This window comes from Poeciliopsis prolifica, unplaced genomic scaffold (assembly GCF_027474105.1).
Source record: "Poeciliopsis prolifica strain line A6 unplaced genomic scaffold, Auburn_PproV2 SCAFFOLD052, whole genome shotgun sequence".
NCBI classification, from domain to species: domain Eukaryota; kingdom Metazoa; phylum Chordata; class Actinopteri; order Cyprinodontiformes; family Poeciliidae; genus Poeciliopsis; species Poeciliopsis prolifica.
Window position 1 is genome coordinate 2,939,176 of NW_026562427.1, and position 14,899 is coordinate 2,954,074.

Genomic DNA, 14,899 nt, shown 5'->3' on the forward strand with positions numbered 1-14,899 from the left:
TGCACAAAAGTCATATTTTTGGACGGTACTCTTCTCTTTGTTTTGACATCCCCACAGCATGAGAACAGTCCTGCCAACAGGTTCTCCCACTTGAAATGTGGTTCGCAGTAATTTGGGCAAAAGGCCCAACTTACTTTTCAACTCTTATTTTTTCCTCTGATTAATATTCTTTTTCTCCAGTCTTTCAGTTTAGATTGGCCATTATGCCACTTTCCATTTTGAGTCATGTTTTCTTTTTTGATTGTTTTATTGCCTAACCTTGCATTGTCCTTCTCCATAACTTTCTCCATGATCTGCCTGGTGTGTTCCTTGGTCATATCTGAAAGTTCAATAGACATGGTGGGTTGTCTTTATTTTTCACCACGTTAATTGTTTGCAGAAATGTCGGCGTGATTAATCACGTATTAGTGTCCAAATAAGGAAAATCAAGCATGATGTTACAAAAAAAAAAAAAAAAGCGGAATTGTCCTTTTTAGAGCTTGAGGAATTTGACATCATGTAGCTATACTTTGCTGGCTGACGTCAGTAGAGGTAGAATATGTGTTTGTGTGTTTGCGTGAGCAGGCGGGTGCGCGCGCGCGCGAAAGAGAGAGAGAGGGGTGAGAAAGATGGAGGATGGAGTAGGAGGAAGAGGAGGAGGGAGGAGGAGGAGGAGGGGATGGGGAGTTCCGACGTGAACGCGCCTGACAGATCCCCGGCGGAGAGGGCAGCGAGAGCGCGCATCTCCGTCCTCCGCTCATGAAGACACTGCAGGGGAGCCAGATGCCCGACTGCGAGACGCTGCCTGTGGATCCTCATCCCGAATGCCAGAGCAGGCGACACATCTCATCCCACCGCACAGAGGAGGAGGAGGAAGAAGAGGAAGAAATGGAGGAGTGAGATATAATGCTTTTTTTTTCTTCTTTTTTTCTGTGTGTGATTTCATCTTTCGCTTCCAACTCGCTCCCTGTCTGTTGTTTCGGCGTCTGCTTTAAATGAAGAGCCTCTTTGGACTTGGAGTACCGGGCATCGTGAGAAAAAAGAGAAAAAACCACCCAGTTATTCCACTGCTGCTGCTTCTGCTGCTGCGGTGCCGCTTACTGTGAATTTGGAATATGTCGTGCGGCTCCCTGCACCAAACCATGGAGATTATATCACGTGGATTTACGCTTTTTTCAAACAAAACTGGACATCTACAGTAACGTCGTTTTTTTGGTAGATTATTATTTTTTTGGGAGGGGGATTGCGTTGTCCCTCGTTCTTTTTGTTTGTTTTTTGTTCTGTTCTTTCATTTGATCTGTGCCTACTTTTCTTTTTTTTATGATTTCATGAATTTAGATTTTTCCTTTAACCTTTTGTTCAGATTGTTTTTATTTCCATTTATACTTTCTTCGTTTTCCCTTTCCTTCTTCTCTTTTGGACTCGATGAAGTGGGATGCCTCACGGAGAACATTAGTGGGGCGCAGCAGCAAAACGTGAATGAATAATAATCCCCTTCTCCGTCTGAGACGTGCCATGGATGGGAAACTTAACTTATGTCCACGGAACCGATCGGGGAATAGCCTCCTCCTCAAATAACTGCTGCTGACAGCGACCAGGTAACGTGAGCCTATCGGCAAAAAGAGAGAGAGAGAAAGAAAAAAAACTCAACTTTGTCTTGCTGGTGTGTGTTTATTTGCTCTGGTCTGGACGTGCCTATTTTTGATGTCGCATCCAGCTAATAGCTTCAGCCTATTTGGATAGGATTGTCACAAGGAATGAATCAAAACGCCTGTTTATTTATTTATTTTCTTTTTTAGTTTGTAATGTGGAAGATGGATCACAGGTGGGACAGCAGACAGTTCAAATATTCCCAATCCCCGAAGGAGAGAGCAGGGATTGAGCTTTAGGATTCTCGCCTCTAAAACCGACCTGGAACTTTGCGCAGTGGCCACGCAGACGCATGCACGCACGCACACACACACACACGCACGCACACTGTTTCCACTTTCTATTCTAGTGTTTCTAGACGCAGTGGCAAGCTCACTTTCCCCCATCCACCATCCGCTTGGAAGACAGAGGAAGGGCTGTTGCAACCTACCTTTTTTTTTTTCTTTTTTTTTTGAAGTTTTCTTTATTAATCATATATTTTACTTTTAGTTGGTGACAACTAATTGTTGGCAGAAGAATACATCGTCCGCGGTCTGATTACAACGATTTTTTCCGTGCGCAACTGTGCGCCCGTATGTGTGAGCGGGCGCCTTCCGCCGTTGAATGTTAAAGAGGATGCGCGCAAGAGCATGCATGGGGAGAAAAGAGGAGATGGGGCTGTGGGAGGGGGAGTTCACTGGCAGCGGATCGTGCAACAGAAAGCCCTTTGAAAGCTGCAACATCGCGGCGGGTTCAGTCTGCGCCTGCCGCAGTGCCGCGTCGTGCAGCGCCAAAACTCCGCTCTGCCTGCGAGCACGTCGGGGCAAAACTCTTCTCTCCAGAACCGCTCGCCTTCAGGAAAGCGAGCAGGTGGCTCCCGCGTGACGCTGAGCGAGAATGACAACCTGGGACGCGACGGAAAAGGGAGTGCGAAGCAGCCTCCGAGCGTCCTCTCCCTCTGTCTGTTCCTCTTCATGCCATCTGTTGAGCGTGCGGAGCGTGCGCTCCTTTCTTCACGCACCTTTTAATTCAAACTCCCATCCCTGACCACAGTTGAATCTTTGCTAAATATTCATTTTAAAAAGAAAAAGAGAGGGGGGGGGGGGGGGGGGGGAGTTGCTCAGACGGCAGCGAGGAGCTGGATTGTGTTGTTTCTTTAAAAATGCCATCTGTGACATGTTGAACTTTCTGCCTAAACTCGTTGTGCGGGAGGCTGTGCAGGACGCACTGATTCGTGTGCAGCGTCTGTGCGACTCGTTTAGTTCAGATGAACAGGTCATCAGACTCCAGGTTTTTTTTTTTGCTCAAGTACCCACGTATTGTGAACTATTTTGTGACACCACAATCACGTGGCTGTGATGTGAAAAGACGCACGATTGTCAACATCCAACAACTAAAAATATGTGGCGAGTAGATAAGTATTCTGCCAGGGGCGCCTCCAGGAGGTTTTGCAAAGGGCAGTTCACAGCAAACTATGAATGTTTTTGGAGGGCAGAAAACATTCATAGCCATTTTTGGAGGTTTATTTAGGTTTGTGACAAAGCTAGGATTTTCAACTTAGTCTTATAGTAAATGACACAAGCCTCATTGAGCAACTGATACCAGTGCGAGAGATGTGCAACGTTCCTTTGATATTGTTCATCTAATGAACTGATCAGGAGCCCATATAAAGCAAGTTTTGCTTATTTTCTGCAACAATTCACTTGAAAAGTCTTTACCCACAAATCAGCATCACAGGAAGCTTCAATAAACATGAAGAATCAGTCTTCTGTTGGCTTGAAGAACATTTTCATAGAAAAATACTTAATATGGCATAATATGAATAATAATGATAATAATAAAAAACATTCCTAAGTATTTTTTTATTTATTTCCAGAACTGCACATGAACCTTTTTGCAAAGTAAGGAAAATGTCCTTTTGTACAAGGCGCCCCTTTGAGGCAGGATTCTCAGCTCACTAAAGCTCCAGCATTCTCTGAAAATGATTAACAAGCAAAACCTCCAAGGCTCCTTCAAACACCAAAAAAGACTAGAGATTAACAACCTTTGACGATGCAGGGATTTCCAGATTCAGCTTTGTTTAAAGTGATGGAGCCTGCAAGATCACATTTGCACCCTTCTGATTCTATAAATGCAACGACACAAGCACAATCCTGGGGCTTTGGTTGCAGGGAAACAGTTACAAGTTCAGCACCACGGACAAAGGCCCAAGAAGCATGAAAACGCTTCTAGCGCTGCTCTTTATTATTACAGAGTTTGAGTTATATTATTGGTGGATGAGGGTGGGATTTCATTATTCTTTACTCCAGAGAAAGTTAGAAATCCACAGTGTACTCATAGACAAAGTTTGCTTTTTATCCATCAAAGCATGACATGCAAATGATACAGCACATCTTTCAGCTCCTGTGGGTTGTGAGATTGGGTCTCTCACAACCCACAGTTACATGTTTTACAGTCATCTGAAGTCATCTCAGTGGTTTCCAGGCAGCCAACAATTGCCTCTAATAAGCTAAAGTATCTCTCTCATGGAAGATGGTCCATATGGGAGGACGAGCTCACAAAGATGTAGTTTTTATTTTTACAGCAAAAAATTGACTTTTTTATCCCCCACATCTCGTCAAAGCTGTAATCAGATTGATGTCTGGGGAAAACTGGAAGCCAACAAATCACGTGATCATGAGTCACGTGATCAACAGCTGGTTGCTACGACTGGCAAAATCCCACGAAGAAGACAGCAAGAAGTAGTTTTCCTTGTAGTTTGTAGTTTGTTTTTATCCTCTTAGGACAATGTGCAGGTGACTCCACCAGCATTCTCACAACATGGGACAGTTCATAAAAAGTCTTGTTGTCATTTGAACATGTTGAATCTGCAGCTGTTCCATAAACTCGCCAACTACAATTTGAACCAAACGCTGCCCATGTATCCACAACCCGATTACAATGGGCTTGTCGCTCCAACGCCAACCTTTCCTCTGATGGCTGATGGATGATGAGCGTCACGGCTAAATTATGAATATAACGTCATGTAACTGTTTACCTCTGCCGCTGCCATGATTTTTAATGACTTATAGCGTGCACAAGATTTGCAGACCTTTTATGAGGGAAACAGCTGTAGCTGGGAAGGTTTCCCATTACATTACCCACAACAATCACCTTCACTGTTTTTTTTCTTCTTCTATCACCAAAATGTTACCTTGTTACTAAAACTGGGTAAAAGTTTGCAAAATGTTTTGCAGAAAAGAATGGATTTTGATGCACCTAGTGAGTGACAAATATTTTAGTCTAATAATTGTAACGTCTCACAAGCAATTTTATACCTTCTTCCCACATAGTTAGTTATTATACTGAATGAATGAAGAAAACAAACATGAAACTTGAGCAGAAAAAGCCTCTTTGAGTGTAAATCCCCATTTAAGTAGTAGGAATTATTGGACGGTTCTTTAGCATGAATTACACCATGTGCCATCTTGGCAGATACAAAGCCTTTCATGAGAGCAGTGTTTCCCTCGGCTGAATTTGTGTATTCAATGCCAAACCGGTTGCCGACGTTGCCCACAGTGATCTCCAGAGAGTTCTTCATTTCCTTTTTTTTTTTTTTTGTGGAAGCGCAGTTTTATGCATTATAATTTTCTTCTTCAAGTTTCTACCAAGGTCCAAAATGAACATGAAGCACTTCATTCGCAATTGCAGCTCGAGTCTTGAAGGCTTGCAACGTGAGCCACTTCAACTTGTTGTGAGGAATAGCCTGTGCAGGCTCAACAATGCATACCGCCATAAACAGAAATTAATTAAACCATGAAAACATGATTATTTGTAATCTGTGTATTTGTAAAACTCTTGAAAAAGCATCGCCTATAAACCCAAGTCCTCAAACGTGGAACAGTTTCAACTTTTAAGCTCAGTGGAATTCAGGCAAAAGAAGTTATGAAGTTAGTTGAGCATCTAGAGCACAGGACTAATTATAGACAGATGAGTGTGGCGACTCCTGAAGGGAAAAGCTAAAACAGTAGTAGAAGGTGCAAAAAAAAGCTGTAGCACTTGTTGCACATAAATTTCTGCTTATTCCTTAATTATATTATTATTATTCTAATTATTAGTTTCATTTTAAATGTGAGAAAAAGAGAGACGTTCTTCAAAAATAATATTTACAATACAAATGCCAAATATTAACTTTACTTTCTTGAATTTGAAGTGTTGTGCATTACTGTAAAAATATCACAGAAGCTTGGCAAAAGAAATGAAATGAGCTGTGGACTAAAACACAGCAGGAGGGTCAAAGAGGGCTGTGAAATGCCTGTGTTATCACTGTGCCATCATTTCAGCAGCTGCTGGAAGTGCAACACACATGACAGTGTGGCACATATCAGCCGAAGATATATTAAAATGAGCCAGCTCTGTGGCAGTTTTATAAAGCCTGCAAATGTGATACTAATAACATCTTCAATATCCACCCACATGTCACAGACCAATGCTGGCACTGAATTTATTATTTTTTTCTTTTTCTCATCCCTCCTCCTCCATTGCATCTCCCGCTGACTTTTACCCCATAACCTCTTCCTCACCTGCATCTCTTCCTTTTCTTTTTTTTTTTTTCTTTCACGTCTCATTTTGGCTCGAGTATTTTGTATGAAGTGCACTCATCAGCACACACACATGGCAGGAGGGAGGAATCCCAGTACAAAAAAAAAGTGTCAGTGGGGAGTCAAGCTGTGTGTGTGCGGGCTGTTTAACTAGTGCATATGTACTAAGAGCCAGGCGACAGCTTGGTCCTGCCTGGATCACTGCACGCTCGCTGTGCCATTGTTCCTCTGACTCCCCTCTCTTACATGTGCAAAAACACATTTCCTCCCTAACAAGCTCACCTGCCCTCCATTTTCTCCTCCTTATTATTAAGGCCCAAACACCAACTGTGCATAAACTCCTCAATAAATTCTGAAAGGATGCTTCTTGTCGGGATTGGCTGGAAAAAGTCATCATGCTCACTCAAACTTTCCCAACATTTGGTTGCTTTGCGACCACAAACTTCCATGTATGTTGATGTTTTATGTGGCAAGTTATCCCACAAAAAGTGCAGAATAATTGTCAAGTGGAAAAAAAATATTTTTTGAAATTGCTTAACAATTGAAAAATTGGTAGCTAGTGAGAGTTGAGAGATTATTATTATTTTTTTTAAATCAGAACAACAAAGCTAACCAAACAACCTCAGCCACTGTTTTATTGTCAGGCTATATGTAACCGTAACAGTAATGCAAATGCAGATGTTATTTGAAATGAAAATGCATTTTCCAAAGTAACAATTTTTCAGAATTATTTCAATAGATGTTCAAAAAACATTTCATATTATTGCCTGTATTTTATTTGTTAAGTAGGGCGACTGAGCTTTGGTGAAATTTTTGAAGAACACAGATGAAATTGCACCAAATTACAGCTAAAGATAATTTCCATTATATGTTTCCCTGCCAGCTGGTACAATTTGAATGATTGAAAAAAATTAACTAAAACAAAACAAAAAAAATAAAATAAAATCAAAAAGGGAATAAAATATTAAGATTAAATATACTAAAAAAGAAGAAATAGAGAATACGCAACATTCCGGGCTGCTTGTCAAATTTCATTTCTTAACTTAAATAAATATGTAGCAACTTCATATGGAAACTGACGATCCGATATGAACATAAACTTACACATTAACAGTGTGCGTGTCTGCAAATGAGATTTTCATACACGTGTACAAGTGTCACATGCAACAAATTCACACACATCGGAGCATCTCCGATATTGCAAATAGTTTTATTCAGAAATAGTTTTAATAACTATCTTGCTGCCACTTCACAACTATACACTGCATTTTGGTGGTTTATAACATTAAATATCAAGAAAACACACTGGTGTTTGTGGCCATCATATGAAGAAATGTGGAAACATTCCAGTGGCGTCTATACTTCTGCAAGGCTTTGCAGCTTTTCTTTGTACTGGCTTTGATATACAGCCGTAGCTGGGATTTGTGTGTTATTATGATTATTATTATTATTATTATTATTATTATTATTATTATTATTATTATTATTATTATTATTATTATTAACCGGGGCAAAAGTATCTAGTTCTATTATTGTGGTTGACTGCATTGGTTCAAGTAACATGCACTGACAGATAGTCTTAGGATTTCTACTCACCACATCCAGATGATCTGCTGTCAACTTTCTGCAAATCAGCGATCACAGACCCAGGTCACTAGATAGCAACAGAGCAAGAGGAAGTCGGGGATACATTTGGGTTAAACAGGGCTGAAGAAGAAATCAGAGATGAATTTAATGAGTGAATTCTTATCTCTCTGTTTGGTTTCATATGTTGTCCCTCCCTATTCATATGCTGTGCCATGCTCCATTTGGGGCAACAGATGCCTCTATCACTGGGGCGGTATTCATTTGGCATGGCCCCGGGTGACTGTGTCAATATTTGCAATGAGTACCATTTTGGTTCGGGGCGGCTCTATAAGCATGACTGGGCATGGTTCGACACTAGCCATGAAGAAAAGTTAACAGGAAACAAGAAAAACACTTATCAAAATCCCCGAAGACCTGATATGTGCAATAATTAAGTCTTTTTGGCAAGGAAAATAAAAGGGACAGGAGCTTCTTGGGAGTGCATAGGTCGAGGCTGGCAGTGAGGCGGTGGGTGCGGGGAGTGGAAGTACACAAAACAAATTAATTGTCTTGAATTGCTGAGATAACTCAAATCTCTGATTAATATTGATCGCGCGCAGGATAAAAAACTGCCACAATACAAGCGAGGAGAACAGTTAATTCATTGAGTTTTTTTCCCCCCTCTGTTAATAAGTCTCTTTGTGCAAAGATAAACGAGAAGACTTAGCTGGGCAATGACTGTGCAATTTGAGATTGTTACTTCATGTGCTGCAAGCCGTGCAGCCTTGCGAATGGGGGAGCTCCGAGTCGGTGACTGACTGCGTCCCAGCAGTCATATTTGCTTTTTTTATGTAACGTTTTTCATAATGTGTGGCCCTCCGGGGTTGAAAAAGAGCAGGAGCTGGCAGATTGTATTGATTCAGAGCATCTAAAGCCGTTGTTTTATGAGGCCATACAGAAGGGACCTGAGAGGATTCTTGAAGTTAACGTGTTTTCATGATTGCTTTTTCTCAGCAACTGATAGGACAAACGTTTCCTCTTCATCCACGGCCTACCTTTATGACGTTCCTAAAGCTCTCGTTCATTTCCCACCTTTGCCTTTTTCAATACAATACGTTACACCTTGTTCTTCTCTTTTTTTTTTTTTTTGATATTCCTGTTATCTACTGTGAAACATCCACAGTCTCTCTCTCTCTCTCTTTTTGTACGTGAACGCACACAGCATACCCATTTCACTTGAGAGAAAGGCAAGCAGGAAGCTCCACTATTTAATGTAGGGAGGCTGAAAACTCATCTGCTTTAGCAGTCTGGCCTCATTCGTCAGCAAAGCGCCCCTATTGTCACATTCATTTGGCCCCTATTTCTGTGCTTTATGTGGAAGGAAGCTTTGAGTTTGCAGGTCAAAAAGCAAAAGGTGGTTCTCAGCCAAAGCAGATGGAAGGAGTCTAAAGTCCTTCATGGTGTGATTACATATGTGCAAGTGTATTCCATTTTGGAAGCTAATACAGCCGCAGGATTCTCACTGGCTGTTCAACTGTAGTATCAAATTGGGGGTCTTTGGTGGGGGTTAGGGTGGAGGTGTGTGTGTTAATTTGTTTGTTTTGCAAAAGTGCCAGACATTTCAATTGTAACTAATATGCATTCTTGTAACTTAAAATAAAAATAGTCTTAAGTTTAGATCCCCCCCCAACAAAAAAACTTTACATTTTTAACAAATCCTAGCACATTCACACTTATTAAGGAAAACATTGATGGCAAAAGAAAGAAGTGGAGTTTTTTTTAATAAGGGCATCTCATCTCCCCAAGCTGTTGCTGTGAATAAACTGTTAGAATGTGCTCAGCTTGCCTGTTTGAATAAAACTTGAGAGAAAAGTAATATCACTGACAATTGGAGGTAAGAAACCAATGAAAGGTTTTCTCCTTTCATCGATTCACTGCAAAGCCATTGGCAGAATGTGGTGCATGTGTAGTTACCCATGCCTGATATGTGTTTATGTGTGTGTGAGTAGTGTGTGGTTGTCAGGGGGCTGATAGGGGGAATGCTCTGCAGGTCTAGAGACTTGTCAGGACCGCTGCTTGTGTATTTATGGAATAAGAAAAGGGGGACAGGTGGAAATCCATCCCAGAGAGATGCTGGAGTGTCTTGCAGCCCAACAGGCCTACAGTGCATTATGTCTCTGTCGTAAATACCTGCTGCCATGCTTTACCTTGTGTTTCTGAATGTCATGACACGAAGCTAATCAAGATGGATTTTGTGTCTTCTGGTTCTTTTTGCCAGAAACTAGCTTGAAAGCTGCATACACCTTTTTTTAAAAAACTTGTATTTAATACAAGCCTTTCAGCGATTTGCACAAATGGTATACAGTGAACCCTCGTTTTTCACGGGGGTTACGTTCATAAAAGAACTTGTGATAGGCGAAATCCGTGAAGTAGTAACCTCTATTTTTTTTTTACAAATATTATACAATGAAATACTTCATAATACATTGAAACCAAAAAAACAAAACCTTTTTTACTGGCCCAAGCATTTGTTCAACAAATAAAAATACTGTATACATTTTTTTTTGGTTGTTTGTTTTTTTTTACAAATACTGTAAAATAATAATTTTAATCATCAAAACAAACTGAAGGCTTCAAATTGCAGAGATCAGCACTTCCCCACCGCGACCCGAGTCACTGGATTAGAAAGGGAGAAAATGAAAGATGATTATGAAACAAAATACAAAGTACAGTAGGACAAACAGTGTCTCAAGTGTATTTCACTGCTCTCCTGACTGAGCCGCTGCATCCTGACTCCACTCTGTAGTGTTTTTCTTTCTTCTAAAGCCTGCGGTGTAGGTGTGTTTTTTCGAGAGAAGAACATAGTTATAGGTAGCTGTTATCGCTTTTTTTCTCTTCTGGGCAAAACGATTCTTATAAAACGAAATGCCGCCATCGATTTTGTTTGAGTAGCATGTCCAGAAGTTTAACTTTTTCTGCGACCGGTAGCATCTGGCCCGACTGCAAGTGCCTTTGTCGGTGCGGAACGTTTTGTCGACATTATGGGTTTTAGAGAAACTTGAAATTGCAAGAGAATTTGCAAACTTAAATTTGGCAAGCTGTTTTATGTACGTGTGCATATTAAACCGCAGCATTATCGACACACAGGTAGAGAAGAAGCGGAGAGACTGTTTTGCCAATCAGACAGTCAGAATGTTAACATCTTATTGGACCAACTACTTCTTTTAGTTGGAAGCTATAAAAAGCTCTTCACCACATACTTGGAAACTTTTAGAACGCCATGTTATCCAACCTGAATAAAACTTTCAGCGCTCTGACACATTTAATTGGTGGGCTGGTTATTACACAAAGCAGTGGAGGGCTGTTTTTGAAGTAGGGTGGAGATCAAACTTACAGAAAACAAATTGTCCTCCTCATAGCTTATTCATGAGTCAAACATGAATCTGAAACTTCAGTAAAGTTTATGACTTGTGTTTGTGATTGCTAAAGTAAACACTATTGCTGTGCTTTCGCTGTTCGGAGCATGATGACTTTTTTTTATTTTCAGAAAGGGATTTAGTTTGTACTCTTTCATAAAGAAAACACTTAGGTATTTGTCAAGCAGCAGCCCTCTTAACTTTTGATACATTAGTTTACACAGCCCATAGAAAGTTATGTTCTCCTCATAGATGGACAAAAATTCAAGGCACCTAATTACTTTTTATTTAATACCCCTTGATAATGCTGTTGGTGGATCAGCCAACTGGGGTTGCTATTAGATTTTGAAATCACATTGACGGTGTTAGGGTGGCAGATAGTAATTCTTAAAAACAACAACAATAAAAGGGGAAAGTAGCTTTAGCTGTGCAGCTTTTAATGTTCTAAAACTAAATTACTGCACTTACAGGCAGGACTCCAATTTTTATAGGTTTTTTAGAGCTCGACTGTCATCCTATCATGGATACATTGTCTAATTAGTTTCCCCAATAAACACCCTGACCGGAGGTAGCCTTCGGCCTGCATTTGCAGCAATTAGACTGAAACATGAAATGAGAAGGTTGCATAGGCCAGCCATGTAATTAAACTTGGAATGAGAGGCCATGCTGCTCCTGTGATGTAATGCTCCTCTCACCCCCACACTGTTTCCAGGCACTGGTTCAGTGGTCAAAGAATATGCTCTTCGTCATTGGTTTACCTTTGCTGTTAGCGTGTTCAATATATACTAATAGGCTCATACAAACACATATTCATTGTTAAGTTGTTTTTAATCAATATAAATTAGTCGAAATAGAACAGCGAGGTTCGATAACCATTGGAGCAAGCTCTAAAAATGAGTCAATGTACGTTATGAAAGTCTATAAATATTAGAGACGTCACAGTTTCAAGAAGGGAAATCTTAACAAACCTCACCTGAGCAACTCTTTCTTGCTCCCAGTGATCTGTTTGAGACTATACAACACATTCCCAAGCCAGATATATGCAGTCCCTTAAGGGAATTTAGGTCTCCCCCAGTTTCTGCTTCTAGTGGGACGCACCTGGAAAGCTTCCAAAGGAAATTATCCTGATCATTTGCTAAACCATATCAGCGAAGTAACATTTCTACTTCTGGCTCACATGGAGGATGACTATGGTCACCTTATCCTGATAAGACTTAAACTTTGTCACTTTCTAGAGGAATCCACATATCCATGTACCACAGCTACAGGTAAGGATTGTAACTTCCAGCAAACAAGATTCATCTTCCGCATTCAGCTCACATAGCATCTTGTTGCTAACTTGTGCTGCCCCTTGACCACCAACCTTCCTTCTTGTGGCTTTTGTGTGACTTTTCAAACATAAGACTCAGGAGAATATAGTCTTGGATCCCTTTCGCATTTGAACATTTTATGCTAACGGGGCAAAACTTCTATTCAAGTCAAGGGCAAAAGTGCCTAACCTAGTGAAACTACACAAAGCGTTGCGAGCGAGAATCCTTTTCATCCTGTAGGACTCTCTGCCGGATCAACAGGATCAGAGGCGTTAGGCAGAAGAAGGCCCTTAGGGATATGAGAGTGCAAGCAGAGCGATGACTCTTACGGTTTTGACTGAAAACTCATGAAGACAGAGACACTTAAGACTTTTGAGTCTGACTCATCGCACTGCTTGTGTTACACAAACTTCTAATAAACCCTTAAGAAATAAGTAACACAAATAACATAAGGAAACTGTACTTTAGTGTTTGTGTAGAAAGTTAATAATTTAGACATCTGTCAAGCTCTGCTTTCTTTGCCTTCAGTCAAATAAATGGGTTATTTGTTGGTCATATCATGTTTGATTTGTCCTGAACAAATTCAGTCATGTGTGCAGCTTTAGTTTCTGTGGCTCAGTTTGCAGGAAATACAGAAAAGACAGAAAGAAAACTGCGGCTGATTGATCAAGGACGAAAGTTTTTACTTTTTGATATATTTATTCGCCTAACGTTTATTGGGGATGCTGGAAAAACCACGTTGTCGCAATTTGCGGGCAGAAATTATGAGACATCACAAGTTGCTGCGGAAGCCTTTATCATTGGAAGATTTTTTTTTCAATGCACTTCCCTTAAAGCACAGCATTTTTTTTTTACATGTTTTATCCCCCATAAAGCAACAGTACTGGATTATAAAAATGTGTTCTTGCAGAGCAGATGGTACAATTAGAGATAAAAGCTTTCCATGTGTGCCGAGGATTAAAACGTTGTTTTATCCATTTAAAAACAAAACCCTAATGCATCTGTATGAAACATGATATTGGTTCTCTTAGTATACAACATTAGGGGTTTATCACAAATTCTACTCCAGACATTTGTTTGTACATTTCTTCCCACGCAAAGTTAAATGTGCACTTTTTTTTTTTTTTTTTGCTACTCAACTTCCCTACAGTCTAGTGTGTCTACACAGTAAATATATATTAACTCCCCTCATTGGAATCCAGAATATGCAGATAAATAATTGAGAATGTTCTGGGAATGTGGTGCTCCTGTTATCAGCAGATAGAAAATTATGTTAGAAACATGAAACATGTTTATAAACCAATCTCAGCAGACACGTGTGTGTGCTTGTGTATTTATGGTTAACGTTAGATGTTCTGGTGAAATAAAACCACTCCTATGCTGTAGCCAATTATTTAGATGCACTATTCATTAAGATATTGCATGTCTTTATCATGCATAGTAACATGCCACATACATGGGATATCATGCCTGGTTATTGATGGCCAAGGATTTTTATCAAAGCCTTTGCTTGTTGCCAATGATACAACACCTCATAGTTGTGTAATATGCGTACCATAACACAACTATTCCCAGCTTCTTGCTTTACAAAATTTAGGAGCTAAATTCTTTATCCATCTTATTTATACAGATTTATATTCAGTCATTAATATACCAATTTGTCTAGAAAGCATAACATTTTTTAAACAAGAAGCTATAAAGAATATAAAGGTTACTTCCACACATGTTGCTAAGAGCTTGATTTAAAATATATTACCAATTTCTAACTTGACAGTGTGACGCTGTAATCCTATTTATAGGACGTAGCTGACTTCCCAGCATGATCTCTAACTTAATCTCCTGTCTAATGCATATAGAGCTTTTTAGCAAGCTTGCATGTGGTTACCGCACAGATATTAAAATCAGCTGTTAGCGCTTTTCAGCTTATTCTTGGTGTGCACTGGTAAAGGAAATCCCTGGTGATGCTTAGATAGGTTTTATATCTCGCAGTCTGACAGTGTTTTAATTCCCCCCGCGATTCTGGTATCATAGCAGCCAAATCTCCTCTCTCCACACCATCAGCACCTTTTTCCCGAAACCAATTTAGCCGGTGATCCTAAAACTAGCACACTTGAAACCGCCGGGATTCGGGAAGGGATCTCTTTGCGGAATAGCACCCTTCTACCTTCAAGGAATAGACCGTCTCAGAAAGAAATTAAGTGCTGTCAATCTATCTCAATCACCAGGGGAATGGAGCATGAGCGAGCCTCCAAATGGAGATGTGTTTTTTTTTTTTTTTTTTTTTCTCTGCAAGGATGTATTCTTTGGAAATGAAGTCAAAATTTTTCATTCATTTCATGCATGTTAAACATGAAAGTGGACTGGCAAGATTCCTATCCCATTGGATTTGTTAACATTTTTTAAGACATTTGAAAATGTA

General features: G+C 40.2%; 1 protein-coding gene across 2 annotated transcripts in view; it reads left to right on the forward strand.

The window, feature by feature from the left end:
• The first annotated feature begins 728 nt into the window (after positions 1-728).
• Positions 729-14,899, forward strand: part of adgrb2 (adhesion G protein-coupled receptor B2) — a 241,880-nt gene continuing 227,709 nt past the window's right edge. For both annotated transcript variants that reach the window (XM_055058814.1, XM_055058815.1), the window contains exon 1: positions 729-1,577. The gene's annotated coding sequence lies outside the window, so the exon portion shown is untranslated. The remainder of the gene's footprint in view (positions 1,578-14,899) is intronic.